This window comes from Xenopus laevis, chromosome 7S (assembly GCF_017654675.1).
Source record: "Xenopus laevis strain J_2021 chromosome 7S, Xenopus_laevis_v10.1, whole genome shotgun sequence".
NCBI lineage: Eukaryota > Metazoa > Chordata > Amphibia > Anura > Pipidae > Xenopus > Xenopus laevis.
In genome coordinates this window covers 76,422,613-76,435,772 of record NC_054384.1, presented here as the reverse complement: position 1 = coordinate 76,435,772, position 13,160 = coordinate 76,422,613, and the positions used below count along the sequence as shown (strand labels likewise).

Genomic DNA, 13,160 nt, shown 5'->3' with positions numbered 1-13,160 from the left:
ATCTACTAGTCTGCTTTTCCAGAAAGTGCACTGCCTGCTCAGATTTGTAATTAAACCATTGATTGAGAGGATCAGGCATCCTTATTTATAGTTTATGTGCTAGATGAAGTTACATTGAGTAAGCCATATGACAAATACAGGTGTGGAACCTGTTATCCAGAATGCTCAGTCCTGGAGTTTTCTGGATAAGGGTCTTTCCATAATCTGGATCTCTAAAAAATAATTGAATATTATGGGGGTTATTTACTAAACTCCGGTGGGGCTTTTTGCAGCAAAAACTTTTAGAATTTTTCGAGCTTTACTAAAGCACTATGCAGCAAAAAGCCCAAATCCGAAAATCCTCCATCTCAGACCTGCCGAGGTTGTGTAGAAGTCATTGGCAGAGGTCCATATACTATTTTGAAGTTTCTGTGGTCTGTGCTGAAATTAGCCTGAAAATCCGACTTTCCGGCCTTTTCAAGCAAAAATCTGAAAAATTCAGGCTTTTTGAGAAAAAAACAGAAACCAGAACTGATTATAAAAAAAAAAACGGAAAAATTTGGATTTTGATAAATAACCCCCTAAATCAACCTATTAGTATTGTTTCCCTCCAATAAGGATTAATAAAACCTTAGTTAGGATCCAGTTCAAGGTATTGATTTATTATTACAGAGAAAAATGGAAATCATTTTTAAATATTGAATTATTTGATTATAATGTAGTCTATGGGAGATGGCCTTTCTGTTATTTTGAGCCTTCGGGATAGCAGGTTTTAAGATAATGGATCCTATGCCTGTATATTGTATTTTTTGAACTTTGCATACACTTTTCTGTGCAATACTATGTTTTTTTTTTACAAGGAAGCCAAACTAAGTAAGCAGCTCACAGTGTTAACAATAAAACCTGATTTACAACTTATAAATTGGCACAAAGGATTTAACACATTCTGCACCATATAAAAGCATTTATCCATGTAAGGAATCACATTGCTTGATTTGATTTAAATCAAATGGACCTTTGGTTCAGAGATCAAGTATATAAAATCTAGGTGTAGGTTTTTAACACTATTTGAGTGTAATAAGGTGGGCACAAAGCTTTGTTTGACCTATTCCAGTTTTGCCTGAGCTCACAAAACACCTGCCCAATGCACCTGTTTTCCTGCATTCTCATGTATTGCACAGTGTATTTCAGGGGCAATCGTTCAGGTTGGAAATGGTTGGAAATCTCATTCTGCCTGATTTGGCAGTTCTGTCACCCACTCTTTGTTTTTTTTCTTGACATAGTCATTGGTAGATATGAAGGGGCTGGAATGTCTGTAAAGGGGAGTGGGGCGGGAGGATATTCTCACGAAATCATGCATGTATCACGCTAGTCAGCTTTCTGCTGGCCTATCCCATTTTAGAAAGACACACCTGTTGATGTGTAGCACAAGCTGATTGGCTTATTAGAAAGAATGCACCTGTGCAGGGAGGGGTGAAGACCTACATGTAAGCCAAGCCCTAAGTCCTCCTCGGTCTCTTCTTGTTTCTCATCTTAAACAAGCAGCATCGCTCCAGGGCTCCCAAGATGACGAACAAGAAACTCTTTCATAAGAAGACGACTTCACATGGTTTTTTTGTTGGCCCTGGTTTACCCTTTTTTATTTTTTGATGTTTGCATAAGTGTTTTGGCTTTGCACATTTCTTTTTATTTTGTTTTGCTGTTTTTTTTTGTTTTTTCTCACTCACACCCTGAGACAAAATACCCAGAAGAAGTCTTGAAGAAAACAGAAGGTGAAAGTCTACAATTCCGCAGATTTTTTTTTCCTTTGTTCATTTGTACCGCTTCCTTCCTTCTTCTGGTTTCGATGGTTTCGTCATGTGAACTTCTAAGCTTGCATCCTCGGGTGAAGTTAAATTAATGAATGTTGTTTGCTGGTTTCAAGGTATTGTCATCCATTCCAATGTCACATATGGGTGAATGCTCGATATGTCGCATCTTCCCGGTTTCATTAGGAGTTTATTCCCACTAATCTCTTCTGCTGCCGTTAAAGTAATTGAATGGAGGTAAAATCCTAGTGCAAACTGGTATCATATTCCCTCTAGTCTTAAGATCGAGTGCAAGAGTATGAATTCAAACTGTTAGCCTTCAACCAGCCCAACCAGTTAGGGCAGGTACTTACACGCAGCCACAAGGTATTCAGGATAGTGCACAAAGGCTAAGTAGCAGTTACACGAGCGTTCTGGATGGGGGAAGTGAAAGAAAGAGACACGTCTTTCAAGCAAATACTGGGGAAGATTCTGATTTCTAGATACACAGAATTAATTGAAAGTGCTCAATAAAAAATGATATTGATATGGGCACTATAGAAGGCAGCATCTTAGTCTAGCAGAGGTTCCTCGAAAGAAGTGGCTCAAAGTTTACATTAAAAAAAAGCTTTGTTTTATACAGCTGCACCAACAAAGCAGTAAATAAGAAATGTGTTTATCAAGGCAGGAAAGCATATCTGGAACCAAAATGTCTATAGACATACTTTGACTAATGTCTCTTTATTGATCTTGAATTTGCCATCCTCCTGTGTCTTTCTTTCTCATATTAACCTACCAGTAATCACTGGCTTAGTCTGGAGAGTGTCCTGTGTTGCCAGTATGGGCCTGCCCTTGCTTGCACTGTCTAGCTGGGTAGGAAAGAGGGAGAGACAATAGTGAAAATTAAAAAAAAATATTTATATTTCCAACGTAGGCTTTATAGTCTTTTGCTGATTCTATGCAGATTGTGAAGTGCCTTTGCATGTATTACATGGTGAACTGCGTTGGTTTTTTTATGAATGTAATATTTTCAGTGACTTTTCTAGCAGTGTTGCGTGATTGCTCTGTGCCTTTTTTAACCTTATATTCTAGAACAGATGTGACTTCTTTAATACTGGTAGAATCACATCACTACCCTCCTTCTTAATACTGCCATTAAATATTTCATTTCAAATGAACTATATGGTGGCTATCTATTCATATCTGCTGCAGTATGGTTATCTATATATTGGGACAGCATGATGCTTATTTATACTATTTACTCGCCTTAGCTGATTTAATGTGCATGATTTATTGTGCATGAGCCATACTGTGGCAGTACAATACATTTTACATGTCAGCAGTCGGCTGTTATAAAATGGCTTCTTAGTTTCTATTTGAATTTGTGGGCTTTTGTGTATACAAATTAGAGCAAAGATGTCTTTGTCCTCAGTTGCATGTATCTGTTGTTTTATTCATATAATTTTTCTTAGTTTTCTTATGAGATGAAGAAAAGTGAGCGTGACTTACATATTAATATAAATATATTGTATATAAAGCATAAGTATAATATTCTGAAATGGGATCCATGGCACGGTTTGTGTAGTATTTTATTTAAGACTGTATATCGCATTCAGCTAGTGCTTGTTCTTGTCACACCTTTTATAAAAAGGTATTTTTGACTTGATTCCCGCCATATAACATCTTGCAGGATGACCTTATAATAACACTTGTACAGATTAGCCCTATAAAAACAAAACTGAAGTGAAAATAAAATACAGTATTTAATTAACTGTAAATTTAATTGTGAATCTTCCTAGAATCATCCACCTTAACTTTATTGAACGGTGATATGATTTTCAATACGTTAGATCTTGTTGGTTGTTCCATATGTCTTACTAAGCAGCAGATAAAGGTTTCGGTTTCCAATACTGTGTTCTGTAGCTGGGGGGGGAACCAAGAGGCTAAGCTTTTCACACTGGAATCTCATTCTTCTTTGGAGCAGGAGCTACCTTTAGCAACAGGCTTTCAGAGGCCAGTATATGATACCTGATACTATGCATAGGGCCAGAATATGTGGCCTGGAAACAACATGGGAAAAATAGTGGAAGGGGGGTAGCAGGGCGGGAGAGGAGAAGCGGGCGTGGAAAGAAAAGGTAAAGCAGGTAAAGAAGATAATTGCTAGCTTTGGAGGTGGGGCTATGTTTAGTTAAGTTGATTGCTTTACACCAACTCTATCCATTCTTCTCAGCTTTCCCCCCAAGGCCTGACCATTGGTAATAGCGGTGATGATTAACTAAGCGAAAACAGTAACCAGGGAGACTGTGAGGTGGGTTTAAGAAATCATTAGAACTGGCTGTCTGACTGAAGCCCTGCTCTGAAAGTGAGCCTTATTTTAATATCTATTGTTTCATGCTCTTTTCTAAAACTGTATTTTACTCTGTGTAACCTATCAGAGCAGTAGGGCTCCCTGCTCATCCGCATTCCTGTCTTAGTACCTGCCTTTTTTTCCCCTTCACTCTCTTTCATGCCTTCTTTCTTCTGTAGTTACATGGAAGCCATTATACTGACATTGCCCAGACTTGCTTGCATCTTGGTGAGGAGAAACTAGCCATTCTTCTATATAAGGGGGGTACTATCATGCTGTTTGCCATAACTATTTTCAGAAAGATTTTGTTATCTGTATGTGGAATATGTAAATGTTTGTGCATCTGTGTGTAGATAGAAATAGCCGAAGCCAACTAATGGGTTAACTAAGAGGTTAATAAATTCGGAGCATTTTTCTGGTTGGATATGTGCCTTTGGGATTGTTTTTTTCTGCCACCTTCTCTGTGCAGTGACGCAGAAATGAAATACAGGTCCTACGGACATATGAACAATAAAAGCTCTGCCATATTTGGCTCTGGCGTGGTACTTGGAAAATAGGCCCTTATTGTTTTACCGTGAGAATCTCTTCTCATGGCTTCACGTTGCAGCAAAGCCAGTTATTCATATATACAGAAGCAAAGCGGGGTTAGAGATGAATGACCTGGTTTGGTTTGTCTGGGCTAGTGTGCCCTCCACTTGCAGCCTTGGTCAAGTTTTGTCTTTTATTTGAAAATTAAAACATTAAATACAATAATGATTTCACTATTATCCTTTTTTCATACTATTTAATCCTGGGATGGTCCAACAGTGACTGTCTAGTTATGTCTTGAATTCTCTAAAAGGTTCCAGCTAGCAGGGAATTCTGGGAATTGTAGTACAACAGCTGGAGGGTCTGCACTGCTAGAGGCAACCCTTGGGTAATTCTGATTCTATGTAAGAGTAAATCTTTCAGTGCTAAAAAGGCTGGAAGGGAATTGTAATGGCGGGAAAGGTTAATAGCAAAACAGGAAGGCTCAGTTATAAACCTTGTGCTGTTAACTATCACCTGTGACTCCTGATCCCTTCTTTATCTGATTAAAATCAGGCCTTTTTGCTTTCAGATTAAAAGCGTTTGTTTACCAGCATTACTGATTCGAACCACATAGAAATCAGACTATTGTTTCTAGGAAGGACAGGCATAATGTCAGAAGCCATGGGTCTTTTCATCTATTCAAATAAATCTAAATATTTAGGTGAAGCCATTTTGAGCCATTTAATTCTAGCATTTGCTGGTCTCTGCCTCGTTTCATTTTCACTCAGATGAACATTTTTGGCTTTCAAGCTTTGTTGTTGTATGGGTTAAAATACTGATCATAATTAGCACTATTTTAAGACATTTAAGATGCAAAAGTTAAGCACAACATGATGATAGAAGCCATTTTCAGAGGTCAGGGTTTAGCAAGGGAGTGCCCAGGGCAATGTAGAAATGTTCCCATCGTAGAAGAAATAAAATAAATAAATTAGTGATCCACACTTTTCTGGAAGTTGCAGTTCAGTTGCTATAGGACATCAGGCTGAACAAGCCTGAATACTTAAAATATTGGTAGTATTAAGCAGTTTTATGATGTATGATTTGTAATTTTACCAATGACATGTTCAGGCTAAAGAGCCCCCAAGGCTGAGGTCCCAAGAGAAATGCCCACTATGCTTTGCCCTAATGCCAGCTCTGATTATCTGAATCACTCTTTCAACGGAGGTCCCACTAGGTGCAAAATTCACTAAAGAGTAATACAGATGACAAAAACATAGTAAAAGGAGGTGATTGAGAGTCCACTGTTAGCCCCAATTCCATGAGGAAGTAATAGCTCTGATAATTGTCTAAATGTTCCAAGTGACAGGTGTGCTATGAAGTCATCTTGTTTCCAGGCATATATTGACAAGGAATTAATTATTAAAAGATAGATTAAATACTAAAACCATTCATCTCCATCTCCTTATCAGTCAATGAGTGGAAGACTAAATTTCAAAGGGTAGTTCACTTTAAGATTAAATTTTATTATGGGGTACTGTATATAAAGGTATTCTACATAAGAATTGGTCTTTTTTTTTTTGTGTGAGTTTTTTTGAATGAATTATTGTTTTCTGGAGCTGTCAGTAGGGATCTGGTGTCTAGGGTAGGGTGCCACTAAGTCACAATGGCAGATGAATAGGAGAAGGCCTCTATCAAAGATAAGCAATAAAAAGCAACACTGGTAATGCAATTTTAGGGCAGAGACACACATGGAGATATGGGGAGATTTAGTCATCCGGCGACAAATCGCCTCTTCTTCGGGCGACTTATCTCCTCAAACTGCCTTCCCACTGGCTAGACTCTAAATCGCCGGCGGGATGGCACTCGGATCTGTTCGTTTTCCGAAGTCGCCCGAAATTTCCTAGCGGGGCAACTAATCTCCCTGAATTTCCACGTGTGTCTCTGCCCTTACTCTCATAAGGCAACAGTTATTTAGTTGCTTGGACTCAGTGACCCCAGCAACCAGATTACACAACAATCACAGCATTTTAGATTCAGGCTAAAACAGGCAGGCATATCGTACAAAAATAAATAAAATGAAAAAAATATGGACACCAGTTGAATAGTTGTTAAGAACATTTATTAAGCCCCTTTATGTTTTAATGGAAATGTTTAATGCTTATATATAGACATTAGTTTGCTCTAAAATCTTATATCAAATCATCCGCTGATTTGTTTTTAAAGACATATTTTCCAAAATGCCATGAACGTTCCCACCCTTTAGATTTGTCATCAATTTCTTTGAGTCTCATAAACATGGACACACATTTTGTGCATTCGAGTTGCATTCTTAACACCATTTGAATGCACTGAAAACAAAATTGTGCAATATAATGCAACTTGAGCAATACTCAAACCTTTTTAGCATTTATCTGTAGGGTGGCATTAAAAATGTTCTAGTATTGGATGCCTGTTCAAATAAATAGTTACTGTGAACACTGTAACGTATAAAAATCAAATTGTTGGTGCTTATTGTAGCCATTTTTTTTTTCAACTACAAAACAAAAGCAGTTTCTATAAAGAAGTGTATTTTCTATTCCCACTTTAAAAAAAGAGGTAGAGAGCTCCTTGCTTCTGTTTGAAACAGTAGTTGGATCCACAAGATAAAGCAAAACAACCAAAAAGGATTTTGTATAATTATTTGTACTTTTGTGTAGATTTTACCTTCATTTGTTGGACGTATCACTAATGCGTTATTATTATTATTACATACAAACATCTATACACTACATAGAAATTATACAAAAAAATTCCATGCAACCTTTTACACATCATTTATTTTCATTAATAATTTAGGGTATATACAGTATATATACTTGCTGTATGTGCCATTTCCTTAAACCAATGCAAGTGAAAATATCCAAATTGCTAACCATCTTGTTTTAGTCAATATCCATTACATACAATTTTATATTAATAATAATATTTATTTTTTCTTAACTAAAAATATTAATATATAGCGTTTACTTGTTCTGTGCAACATAATCAGTTATGCTTTCTCATTATTATACTAATGAGTACAATCACCTGATCATCTTGTCGTGGTACTAGTTTTGTATTCTTTGTGTGACTCAATGTCTCCAAGTGCCATTACTAAGCATTTCCAGGCCACACCCATAGTATGTTAACCAATGATTACTGATAAGGCTGCAGGCAATATTTTTGTTATGTCAGTAAATTGACCAAGGTGGATATATTTTAGTCTTTGGTATCTACCACTGACAAGTTTTTTGTTTTTTTTTCACTAACCTTTCCACTAACTGCCAACATTCTGTAGAAATGAATAGTCAGAAATATATTTATGATTTAAATGGTTTGTTAACATAAGTAATGAGGCCGGAATTTGTATTTAGAAGAGAGTAAGATCACAGGTACTGAAATGTATTTTTAGTACTGACAGTATAAGTTGTAAACATGAATAGTCTGCTTGCCTACTGAAGACTTGATGAAATTAGCTGCGATATATAACCATTAAATTATTACCCATGAAATGAGAAATCCTCTACAATTCATTTAGAAAGGTGGTACCATGCCAATGACAGATTTCAGCAATAGCCAACACTTTTCCCTCAGTGAAAAATTATATTTCAAATGTTGCCTTGGTATAACCAAAGTGAGCCATTGTCCAAACTAATTTCAAGTGCACTCATTCTCACATTTTTTCAGACAATTTGATTTAATTGCCTTTGTGCTACAACCCCTCCCATTAGCTAGATGTTGTACCAAAAACCAGCTCAGGGTCCTGTAAATGAACCCTAAATTGAGCTGTTAGTTAAGGGGTTTTAAGGTCCACAGCTTTTTCTCAGTTTGGCCATGTGAACATAATCAGCGCTATTAGGCGTGTATGGGATATTATTTACCCATTTGGTGTTAGCCATTCAATCAGATAACACTTAGGTATGGTCTTGGGAAACAGAGAAAGTTTCCCAAGATTACTAATAGCCTTAAAAGCCAGGTACCATATGATAAGATCAGTGCAGGTATTTCAAATCAAAGTACATAAAGATGCTTTAACTGAAAAATGTGAAATGGAGCTGGTCTTATAAAGAACCCTGCATGAAAAGAAAGTATTATTCAAAATATTCTTGAGTGTAACTATCCAACAGTTGACCCACAGGCAAGAGCAAAAGTGATTTGTGTGGCCCCACCCTGTATATGGGCGTCACAGACATCTTGTATGACATCATCATAGTGCCACTTTGCCTTTAAGCAGCACATTTCCATATGGAAGTGGTGGTACATGAGGCCTTTGGAGTTGCTTTCTTTTTGTGGGGATTTAGAACCTGCTACCAGAATGCTGGTAGATTGATAATACACCTGGATATTCTGATATGTGGAATTCTTAGTATTCTGTAAACACAGCAATTTAGTAATGACATATTTTTTCAACCAATCTACTGTTTTTGTCATTTTAAACCAACATAAAAAAGCACAAGATATTTGTCTTGTTTTCTTTATATACTTTACTATTCCTAATCTGCTTTGGCAATCAGTCATTTTATATTAAATATTTCGATTTTTTATTGGCTTCATTGATAGAAACATTTTCTATACCTATTGCTTGAATAAAGAAAATTTTTAACATATTTAACATATTTAATTCTTGCCAGATTTAAACCCAAGTTTATTTTTCCCATCAGGCTAGCTAATTTCACGGCAATCACTGCCCTACTGAGTGTGGGTGTTTCAACAGCTGCAATTCTACACTTTCCTTTTTTTTGTTGTTAGATCTGGAAGCCATTTTGCTATTTTAATGTTTCTAGTTCATAAAATGGTGGCCTTTTTGGGCAAGGTCCTTTTACTGTTGATCCTCATTTAAATGCGATGTTCTTGAGACTTTTGTAGTCAGGGGTGTCTCAAACGAGGAAGACAGATATGAGGAAAGGAATGCCTTATGCAAATTACTGTTCAGTTCCAGAAGGAAGACAATGACAGCGTTATAGTGTTATTTAGGTTTTCTTTTCATCTCCTAATCTCAGAGCAGATGTTCCTTTAAAACATAATTTTTTTATTACAGTTGGGGTTATCATTCTGCATAACTAAAACAGCTGGATTCGTTTTATTTCATATCTGGTGCATTTTTTCCAACAAAAATCTTGATACAAAACAATGAAAATATAATTTGTCCAATTAAATATCATTTTGGCAGGTTATTAAATATTTTGTCATCAATTTTGTAATCGAGTGACCTTTTTGTGCTTGTAAGTACTTTTTTTTTCAACTTTCTTGAAATTCCTATAATTTTATCTTTTAATGTAATCTATGATGGTAATATAAAGAAAAAAACATCTGTGACCAGTTCTGTCTGTAAGTCATATTTTCTCCATACTCATCTTCAAACTGTCTTGTTTCTGATCTTCTGCCCACTGCTTGCAGATACTCCTTTGGATCCTGTGGCGCTATTGCCATCTTACTGGGCAGCATTGGATTATGTCTATGTTTCTAATACTGCCTGGTAATGATGATTATGGCGTCCCACATACAACGTGCGGCAAGGTGTCATGCCAGTAAGAAGCCAGAGGTTAGTAGATAATTACCATGTTTTATATCCCCATATACAGTATGTGTCTAGGTCATTTTATTGCAGTTGAAATTCTTTAGCTGCTAAAGTTATAATAGCTTTATGAAAGAACATCATTCAAAAAAACACACTAATTTTGACTTGTCATTTTTATCCCAAATTCATTTTTGATCATTGTGAAAGCTTAGGCAACCAAAACGAATTCATAGCACAAAATCCATAATTTTATAATTGTTTTGCAGTTAATATTCATAGCAGAAATTAAATAGGGATATATGAACTTGAGGTATAGAAACAATCCCCGTATGGGGATCATTTGTATTAGATCTCAGGCCAGTGTTGATAATTCACTTTCCTTGGGGCCTACCTTACCTTGCACAATACGTAACGGTGCATGTGAATTCATACCTCTTTGGAACACCAGCATAATAAAAAGGTGTTCTTTAAAAAAAATCCTAAATTTGTAACTGCAGTATAAGAAAAAAAAAAAAAACTCTTCACAATGGACTCTTCCATCCAGCTCTGGGACTGTTTTACTAAAATGTGTTCAGAATTACACCAGGGCAGTTGCCCATAGCAACCATGTAACTGGTTGCTATGGGTGACTGCGCATCCTGCCTGACTTTGAAGAGAATTGAAAGAAAGTTAAAATGAATGATATTTCTTTTGCACTTTCACAAGTACTGTAAACAGACTATTTGTTCTTAATAAAGTATTAGGCAGAACACATTTAAATGTAAGCCCACTTAATTAGGATCATGTTTGTGTGATCAATTTAAGTTATTCAAGTTCAGTTAAGGATTGGGAACATATACATTTGAGAATATTTTGAAAAGAACATTTTTCAATTGAATTAACACATATATATTTATAGTTAGTGGCCCTTTAACCCTAAATGACAAAGAAAGGCAAATTCATTGGGGGTGCCATGTTAGGGACCCACCATTGAATTCAATGGCTACTTTATACTCTGGGCCAGTGCTTCCTTTATGATATGTATCAACCTAGTAAAAAAAGTAGTTTTTCACTGTGCCACCATCTTTCTTACCTTTCCTTAACATCCCTAGGGAAGGCTCAGGAACGGCATGATTAATTTGAAATTCTGCCATGGGGAGAATGTAAGAAAGATGGCGGCTTGGTTCTTTTCATAAAAGAAGCACTGGCTTTGGGGAAAAACGTAGTATTTAAATTCACTAGAGGGTGCTTAACAAATAAGCATCCCCTATAAATTTGGCTTTCTTTGTCATTTAATCAAGGATTAGTAATATTAAATAAGCTTTGGACACATGAATTCAAAACTACTGCAGTCTGCATGATATCCTCTTATTGCTGCCACTTCCCTCTTTAAAATTCTGCTCCTCTTCTCCTTATTTTATTATGACTGTACTGTCCTTGTGGTTCGGCAAATGGACTCAAGCTTGATGTGCCCTCTTAAGTCACATTGGTTATAACCATTATGAATGTAATGCTTGAGAGATTCTCCATTAAATAGAAATGTTTTATGATACAGTTGCAAAGATCTGCATGAGCAAGAAGTGCATGGTCATCCATATTGATTTGATTCTGTATGCAGTGTGATTTCTCATTTACAGAAGCATGGTCCTCTATGGACATCTTACTAGACAGTGCTGGATTTATTTTATCTTTTCTAACACTGTCTGGTAACGATGTTTAAAGAGTGAGCCACTGTACTCCGTGTTCTGGATGATCTCTTGGCGAAAACATAAAATGAAAGATTTTTACTAAATGAATAAAGATTTGTGGCTGATCAGGAAAGACCCATCAGGCTCAGTTTATTTAGTAGATTTAGTATAGGCACATGTTAATTAATATTGTTATGGTAAACCCAAGAGGTATCTATTAGACACAACAGAGGGATCAGAAATTATGATTTTGCCAAAACTTTGTACAGTAACAATATTAGGTCAGTTTATAAATGAAAAGCCACACATGTCACATACAAACTTTTTATTGTTTTTCATACTAACATACCATACATGTCCTGGAACGGAGTTTTTCCAGTTGTTTTATGCTTAAGAATGCAATGCTATTTCTTTTGATGGCCCACACACTTTTTCATATTGAACTATAAGATAATCTTATAGGGCATGATCCCTCAAAGTTAATCAAGAAAAACAAAAAATTAAACAGAAAGAAAAATGCCCCTATGTGGCACATGCATGGGTTGGTCTGGAGTTATAGTGGCCAAACTTAAAGTACAAATATTCAGATCAGCGTAATATGGCTACCAGTTAATGTGATGATCAGTTAAGAGATCGAGGAACTTACAATGTGTTTGATCAGCATTAAGCTGGTTACACACCATTATTTTGTAACTTTTCTTCCCAGTGTGCATTGGGCCCTATAATGAGCAATTTGCTGATCAAACTGTGATGCAGGTGGTTAGTGCATAGGGTTTGGAGCTAACCCTGACCTGAATAGGAACTTAAATTCATAGTATGTTTTAACGCAACTGGATACTGTATATTCACATATATTTGGAATGATCGGAGATAATGCAGGTAGTTAAGTAATAAAAAAATTTATAAACTTTATTTGGTTTTGGCTAATAATTCAAAAATATATATTTTTTTTTTTTAAAAAAAAGGTGAATTTCTGGGGTCCATGAACAGAAAACCACTTTTAGAAAGTTCCAAAAGTTAACTTTAAAGTGTTGGATTATGTAAATAATGGCGTCATCAATCAACACAACAGCATTGTTCTGCCACTGCCCAGTGTTTGCAAAGCAGCGTTTACACAAACTCACATACACATACAAACCGATCTGTGGAAAGAAAGGAATATCCTGGAACTTTAGGGAGGTCATATCAACATTACCATTACTTGTTTAAAAATTAGCCATGTTTCAAGGATTCTGCTTGCTGCTACAATATAATTTTATTTAAAAAAACACCCTGTGTTCTTATGCAAGGTATAAGGAAAATTTGCTACTGAGTTATATGATTGGTTTTTCATG

The 13,160-nt window shown here is 36.1% G+C and overlaps 1 long non-coding RNA gene across 1 annotated transcript; it reads left to right on the top strand.

Annotated features, from left to right (window-relative positions):
- The first annotated feature begins 1,282 nt into the window (after positions 1–1,282).
- On the top strand, positions 1,283–12,736 carry LOC121396483. Its single transcript, XR_005963063.1, has 2 exons — positions 1,283–1,903; positions 10,039–12,736. It is a non-coding gene; the product is annotated as an uncharacterized LOC121396483 (long non-coding RNA).
- Positions 12,737–13,160: the final 424 nt, after the last annotated feature.